The sequence below is a fragment of the Ochotona princeps genome, chromosome 18 (assembly GCF_030435755.1).
Source record: "Ochotona princeps isolate mOchPri1 chromosome 18, mOchPri1.hap1, whole genome shotgun sequence".
In the NCBI taxonomy this organism is placed as follows: domain Eukaryota; kingdom Metazoa; phylum Chordata; class Mammalia; order Lagomorpha; family Ochotonidae; genus Ochotona; species Ochotona princeps.
The window spans coordinates 32,778,471-32,786,822 of NC_080849.1; positions in this window are offsets into that span (position 1 = coordinate 32,778,471).

Genomic DNA, 8,352 nt, shown 5'->3' on the forward strand with positions numbered 1-8,352 from the left:
CGCTCACGAGTGTGGAGTTCCTCCCTGAGTGCACAGGCAGCGAACTCGTCCTCTGCACAGGATGTGGGCCTCACTGTGTTGGAGTCTTTGAGTGTCGCCTTTTCCCAAGCTGTGTTGGGTCTCATCTCCTGTTCTTGTGTCCGTTGCTGAATCTCCATCTGCAGTGTGGACACGGCCTCTTCTAATTGGGTCACAGATTGCTTTAGGATCCTATTCTCCTCCTCTTTCTGGACAAGGGTGTCCTGGAGCGTGCGTAACTGCCGAGTTTTGTGTCTGAGAACCAGTCCTTTCCCATGTACTAGCTTCTCTAGTGTCTGTTGCTTCTTCTTCATTTCCTCGAGTGCTGAAGAGTTTTGGTCATGTTGGGTCTCCAGTGTCATGGCGTCAGTCATGGAGCCTGAGAGTTTTCTCACGGTTTGCCGTAAAGTGTTATTTTCCTTCTCTTTGTCTGCAAGGTTCTTGTTGAGAGATCGTAGCTGCTTCTTTTTGGCATTCATGAACAGGTCTTTGCCTTTCAGTAACTTCTGCAAGAACTCCTGTTTGTCCTTCAGTTGCTTGATCTCCAGAGCCATTTGGTTGCGTTCCATCACCAATGTGGTGGTGTCAGTCTTTGAAGAATCCATTGTGTGCCTTTCTTCCAGGAGGAGCGTGGCTGTGGCTTGTCTTGCTGTGAGTGATGCTTTTGGCTTCTCGGTGGCTCCTGTGAGGAGTTCAGAAGACTCACTCAAGGTTCCAGGTTCTGTGAGCTGTGGAGACTCTTGTGTGACTGGTCTCCTGTTGGAGGCCTCTAGGGAACCTTGGAGGTGTCTTAGCCAATCTTCTTTGGTTGGAGAAAGGTGCTCAAGTGTTTTCAGAACTTGGCCAGATTCCTCCTTGAACTCTGTGGCTGTGATGTTAGTGTCGATGAGATTGTGTGCCAAGTCGGTGTCACTTGATTCCTGGTCGATGTGATGTGTAGTATCAAGAAAACGCTCCGAGTTGCTTAGTTTCATCAGGGTCTGTTTCAGCGTCTCATTTTCTTCCTGTATCTTTGCCAGGTGGTTCTGCAGAGAACTCAGTTTCTTCTTTTTGGCTGTCAAAAAGAGATCTTTGCCTTTCATTAGCTTGTGTAGCTCCTGTTGTTTCTTCTTGAGTTGTTTGAGCTCAAGTGACAGTTGGTGGTGTTGTGTCTCCAGCTGTGTGGCCTTTGCCATGGCCTGAGGTAGTGTGCGGATCCTCTCCTGGAGGAGCCTGATGGTTTCTTCTTTGGTGGCTAGTGATGTCTTGAGCCTTTCGTTCTCTTGGAGGAGCCACTGAGGAGGCTCATGGCAGGCCACAGGTTTTGTTTCCTCAGGAAAGGTCAGCTTGTTGGAGGCCTCTGGAAAAGGTGCTGGTGCTCTGAGGAGATCCTCTCTGGTGGATAAGCACCCAAGGGTTTGCAAGGGCCTGGCCGCTTCCTTTCCAAGCTTTCCAGTTTTTGTTTTGTCATCTCCATCGTGATGGGTGAAGTCGGTGCTAAAGAGTTCAGATTCAATTCTAAATTCATCCAGCTGTTTTGGGAAAGCATGTGGATGGGCAGTGTGCTGGTTGACGCACAGCTCCCATGTCTGATAGCATGTTTCCAGATCTGTGGAGCGACTTGTCAGCATGTCCTCTTCACATCCTTGGAGGTGCTTCCTCCACACGCCTTTTACAGGTAGATCTGTGAAATAGCTGCTGATGTCCTTTGCCTGTCCCAGGTGGTGGCCTAGCCTGGAGCCTAGGCCACGGATCCCTAAGGACTTGGCTGTGGGTTGCTGAACTGGTCAGGAGCTCTCAGAGAGCGTCCAGTTCAGTTGGACAGTCCCACAAAGTGTTGCCAGACCAGTGTGCGCTGGGTCTTATGTAGGCAGCTCACAATGGGTGTTGGTTAGCAACAAACTGTTGCCTGGAGGCACCTGGAACTCGGGCATGGGCCTCACCCCTCCCTGCCCTTCCAAAGCCCACTGGTCCCTTCACCTTATTGGCTTCTCTTCCCCAGCACGTGTGTACAAGTGTTGTTACAAAAAATACAGGGCCTTCTGGTACTTGCTCCTACATCTCCTGTGCTGCAGTTCTACCCAGTGTCAGGGTTGAGTCCCGGATCACTGCCTAAGTGCAACTTGCTGCTCCAGTTTGCTCTGGGAGGCTGCTGGTGATGGCTCAATTGTCTGAATGACTGTCACCTTGGAGGCAGTGCAGGTTGGAGTTCCTGGCTTCTGCCTGCCCTGTGCGGGCTATGGCAGGATTTGGGTGGTGAGCCCTTAGCAGATGCCAGCTGGTACTCTCTCTCTCCCTGCTGTGCTATTGAAATAAGTAAAAGTAACCAAAACAACAGCAGCAGCAAAACAACAACGAAGTGACATAAAATACAAATTCCTGTATACACTCTTGAGGAATACTCAGTTTCCATGAGCTTTTTGAAGATTGTATGTATGTGTGTGTGTGTGTGTGTGTGTGTATTAGTTTAAGAATCAGTGTGGTTGGGGCCACACCTGTGGCCTTGTGAGTCAAGCTGGCACCTGGGTGCAGGCCTCCCTTTTGGGTGGTGATTTGTCTTGGCTGTTCCACTGTTGATACAGATCCTGCTGATACACTTGGGAAAGTACTGGCAGATGGGCCAAATCCTTGGGTCTCTGCTTTCCATGTGGGAGAGCAGAGGATGTTCCTGGCTCCTGGCTTGGATGAGCCCGAGCCACTGTGGCCATTTGGGGAGTCAACTAACAGATGGAAACATGTTCTCTCTGTCTCTCCCTTTCTCTTTCCCCAACTCTGCCTTTCCAAGAAATAAAAAGAGATAATCAGCCTGGTTGGTTGAGGGGCCAACAAATCCTGTTTGGCTTTCCTATATGACGTATGCCAGTTTAACTTCCTTGCCTGCTCTTGGCACAGCAAGCAAGGTAGACTGCTGAAGGAATAAAGAAACTCCAGTCCCCTGGGACACTGTCTGTCTCAGAGCCTTCTGCTCTTAGCTTGTAGCTCTTGAGAGTGTAGATTTCTTGTCAATGATTTTGATTATTTGATCAAACATGGAGAAGTTTGTTTTGGGGAATGGGCTTAGATGAATATGTAGCTCTTAAATATTTTTAAGAATACAGATTAACATGTAATGTTTTGTATTGTGACTTAATTCCTAAAGTGTCTTGACTTAAACCTTTTACAGTGGGTTGATAAGCTACCTTTGACTGATCATCTCATTATGTTAGAAGGAACTCGTGTTTGGCAAGTAGGTGTTTGTTTGTTTCGAATGATTTGTTTCATAGGCTTGGGTAAAAAGATTTTTAAGATTTAAAAATGATCATGCCAAGAAGTGGCCTTTTTCCTCTGCTTGAAACACCATTCTTTCCTGCAGAACTTTTGTTAGGTCCCAGAAATCTAGGCCTGGAGTGCAACAGGCCTGCACAGTGCAGCCCATGTTCTCTGGGATAATGGTGCTAAGAGCCTCTCCTGAGTTGGCTTGGAGGGAATGGTAAGTCATGCAGACTCACGACACAAGCACTGTTGGCTAGATAAAGGAAGGGACATCATAGCCTTATTGTGCTCTTTATGCTTGGATCATTTCCTTCTGTCACAATACAGTCATCTGAATCTGGAGTGTGCATCAGGAAGGCGCTTGGTAAAGTGAGAACTTCATTCCCCCTCAAGACCTTTGCAACTGTGACTATGTCCTTCTAGTGACTTTGTAGTGAATATGATTTTTGTCTGTGGGTCACGTTGGAGTCCATTAGTGTCCACTGATTGTGTACAGCTGATGTCTTCCTCAGTGTCCATCTGGGGGGATTTCCTTACTTAAATCTAGCCATGCGATCTAGCGGCATTGGGAAGAGCATTCCTTGGAGTAAGTACGTGGCTTGGTGTTTTCATCACAGTGATGATGGTGTTTTCATCACAGCTTCCAGATGGGAGTGCTTGGTTTGAGTGCCAGTGACTCTGCCTCAGATCCAGTTTCCTGAAGATGTATATACTGTGGGAGGTAGCACATGGTGGCTCAGCTGGGTGGGACCTTGCCACCCATGTTTTCAGCCTGGCCCATCCCAGCCTAGTGCAGGCATTTGGGAGTGATCCCGTAGATGGGAGATCTCTGTCTCTCTGCTTTTCCAATGAAGACTGGGAAATAAGAAGGAAGACCACTTGTTGACATAGACCTGGAAATGAACACAGTACGGTTGGATCATATATTTCTGTTCTATGTTTTGAAAGCTTATACAAATTAGAGTAGGTACTAGAATTATGTTAAAGGAGATTTTTCATAAAGACTTTAAAAAAAGGATTTAAAAAATTTTATTTATAGGAAAGTTTGACAAAGAAGTAGAGGCAGAGATCTTCCAGTCTGTCAGTCACTCTCCATGTGGCTGCCCTGGCTTGCTCAAGCTGTGCTGATACAAAGCCAGGAGCCAGGAGCTTCCTCCAGGTCACCTCTGTGTGTCCAGTTTCCCATGGCTTTGGACCATCCTTTGTTGCTTTCCCAGGCCATTAGCAGGAAGCTGGAAGGAAATTAAAGCCCCCAGGTCAGCAACTGGTGCCCTCACCTGACGCTGGCATTTACAAGGCAGAGGATTAACTGGTCTAGCCATTGTATCAGTTATTTTACTTTCCAACTTTTGTCATCATCACTTGTCAGTGTTTTATTATCTTAATTTTGCTGGTGTTTCAAAATTTTCATTTCTTTTTTTTTTTTTTTAAAGGCAGAAACAGAACAGCTCTTTCTGCTGATTTATTCTGCAAAGGGCTTCCAATGGCCTTTCTAGGGTCAAAGAATGCCAGGAGCCAGGAGCACCATTGAAGTCCATGAGTGAGGCAGGAACCCCTAGTGTTGAGCTGCCTCCCAGTGTCTGTGTTAGAATGCAGTGGAGCTGGGACTCCAGCACAGGTTGCATGTTTTGTGACATGGAGGTCTTCACTGGTAACTGCTAGATTTAATCACCTCGTTGCCCTGCTAGGATTTTTTAGTTTGATTTTTGTTTTCTTGAAGGCTTATTTATTTGTTTTGAATTTATGTGTGTGTGTGTGTGTGTGTGTGTGTGTGTGAGAGAGAGAGAGAGAGAGAGAGAGAGAGAGAGAGAGCGCGCGCTAGGCTGCAGGAAGGAGAATATCTTTTTGTCGTTTCCACCAATGGCCACTTTGGTAAGGGCTAGGCCAGGCTGAAGCCAGGAGCTTCATCTGTTTTTCCACCTGGGTGCAGGGGCGCTAGCACTTAGGCTGTCCTCCTCTGCTTTTGCCAGGAGGGTTAGCAGGGAACTGGATTAAAAGTAGAACAGCTGGTCCTCCCGGTCTGATAGTTACTGTGTAGTCTATGATGATGGATGATTGAGTGGTATGCCTTTCTAGCTTAATGGTATGATGTGTGTAACTAGACTTCTGTTGGTGCATGCGAGTATTCCCATCCTGCTGCCTGCCCTCTGACCCACCTTCTACAGCCAGTGTGTTAGTAAACGTCTCTGGTATGTATGTCTTAGCACATATTGGCATATTTTCCTTTTTTGTTTTAAAATATTTATTTATTTGGAAGTTAGAGTAACTAAGAGAGAAAAGGAGATAGAGAGAAGAAAGAAGGAGAAACTAAAAATGCTTCATCCTCTGGTCCAATCCCTGAACGGCCGCAGCAGCTGGAGTTGGGCCCGTCCGAAGCTAACAGCTTCATCAGGGTCTCCACATGGGTACAGCAGCCTGATCACATAGGCTGTCCTCGAATATTCTGCTAAGCATATCAGCAGGGAGCTGAATTGGAGGTGGGGCATTTAGGACTAGAACTAGTGGTGCCCACATGCGATGCCAGCATTGTAGGTAGCATCTTTACTCACTTTGCCAGTATGGCAGCTCATGTGGTTGTATTTTCTTAGGAAAGTTTCCTAGAGCAGAGCTGCCTGGTTAAAATATTACATTGAAACAATGTGACTGTGTGTATCTTCTTGGTCAAAATTACTATGTTCTGAAGGCAGAAGTAGCTGTAGAAGTGTGCATAAAGCAGCTTTTTTCCTCGTCAATGAAGATATAGTGATCATAAGCCCAGCACAATGGCTCGACTGGCTAATCCTCCCCCTTTAGTGTTGGGATCCCATATGGGCACTGGTTTGTGTTCTGGCTGTTGTTTGTGTGTGTTATCTAAACTAATTTATTTACTGCTATCAAAGAGAATCACATTGATAACAAATTCCATTTTGATTGCAGAGTTGCTGAGAAGTGGGCAGTGTGTCTTAGAAGTGATGAAATATAATTGCTTGATAAATGAATCAAAGCTGTTCTTGTATAAAATGAGAGAAAAATAATTTGGATGATACCTGCATGAATTCATTAAGCATTTTTCATGCATTAACAAATTATGGTAAAAATAACCTTTAAATTCAGCTAATAATCTTTAGATTCTCCAGGAACAATAACTTTACTCTGGGATTCTCTTAGCATGCACTGTGGGACACTCCATGCATGTAACAGATACTAAAAGACATGCACTAGTCATTGTCCCCAAAAGGGAGCACATAGACAAAGGGAATTTTGTCAGGCTAAGAAGCTTCTGCACAGAAAAGGAAACAATCAACAAAGAGAACATCTATAGAATAGGAGGAAATATTTGCAAATTATTCATGTGTCAAGGAGTTAATAATCAGATTATAAGAAACTGAACTCACAGCAAAGCCACGATAATCCAACTAAAAACAGGCACGTGGCGAAGGCATTGGCCTGCTGATGAAGACCCCCACATCCAGAGCAGAACTTGCCTCTGGGTACCCAGCTCTGCTCTTCACTCCAGCCTCTGCTATGCGGCCCCCAGAAGGCAGGAGTGATGGTTCAAGGGTTGGGCTGCTGCCCCCGACGTGGGAGACCTGAACTGAGATGCTGGCACTCGGACTTGAGTCACAGCTGGGCTCCGACATGAGAGTCAGTCAGGGGAGGGTTCTTGTCTTCTTTCTGTTCCTCTGCCTCTCAAACAAAGGGAAAAAAAGATTTCAACAGACATTCCTCAAAGGAAGACATACAGATGGACAATGGGTGCTTGAAAAGATGTTCAGTGTCACTAAGCATCAGGGAAATGCAAGTGAGAACCACGTTGAGATAATACCTCACACCAATTACAGTGGCTGTGATCAATAAGACAAGAAAGACAACTGCTGGTGAGCATGAGGAGAAAGGAAAGCTTTGCACGCTGTTGTTGGGAATGTAAATTAGTTTTGCCATTGAGGAAGTACATGGTGGTTCCTCCCAAAACTAAAAAAACTACCTCATGATCCAGTAATTCTACAACTGGGCAGATAGGCAAAGGAAATTAAAACAGCATTGGAAAGACAGCTACACCCCCATGTGTATTGCAGTGTTTTATAATAGTCAAGAAATAGGAACAACCTCAGAGTTCATCAGCTAATAGAGAAAATGCAGTACATATACATAAGGGAATACTACTCAACCACAAGAAAGGACAAAATCTTGTCATTTGCAGCAATAAAATGAACTCTGGCTCCATCCATGCTAAGTGATGTAAGCCAGACAACCAAGGAAAAATAGCACGTGATCTCACTCACACATGGAATCTGCAAAAGTTGATTTCCTAGAAGTTAAGCATGTCATGGTGGTTAGCAAAGGCTGCCGAGACTAGGAAGCAAAGAGGGATAAGGAAAAGAAGATAAACAGATACTACGTTACAGTTGGATAAGAAAGTTTTGGTGTTTTATTGCACTGTAGGATAAATATAGATAATGTGCTACTTTTCTTTTTAAATTGTATTTTTGAAGATTATATAGTTGGTCAGGGTGGGAAAGATCGAGGGTTAGAAAAATGTGGTTGTGATCCTCATTTCCAAATCGTCTAATTCTTCCTGTTTCTGAGGGAAGGGAGGAGATAAAGGAGCCATTCCCAGCTTCCCAGCCATCCAAGAGCCCGGGGATGGGGAATGACATCATAGCAGAGGAAGCAGAACAGACCAAGTTGGACAACTACTCCAAGCCAAACAATGACAGCAAAAATCTGGCAGAATGGAAACTGGAAAGTCAGTTGTCAGCCAATGGACATTGGGAGGGAGTCCTCAATCTTGGATCGATGAGATCAAAAGCACTTCAGAACTAGCGAACCCACCTGGGCAGAACCCTCGGAACGTGTGCCCATCAGGACCCTGGGTTGATATTCGGTGGCCATGCCACACCTCCCCAGATTCTGCCCCCCGACCTGATTCTCTCACATGCTAGTTAGTGTCAGACATGGGCCAGCCTAACATATGCCAGTCCCCTGATCCAGAACTCATTGGTGGATACTTTGTCCTATCCATCCCCCCCCACCCCCAGGTAGGGCCCTAGCCCTAGCTTTAGTTGCACCAGTGAGTTGGTATTTGGTGGTGGTCAGCTAACTGCCCCAGCTCAGGTCTGTCAC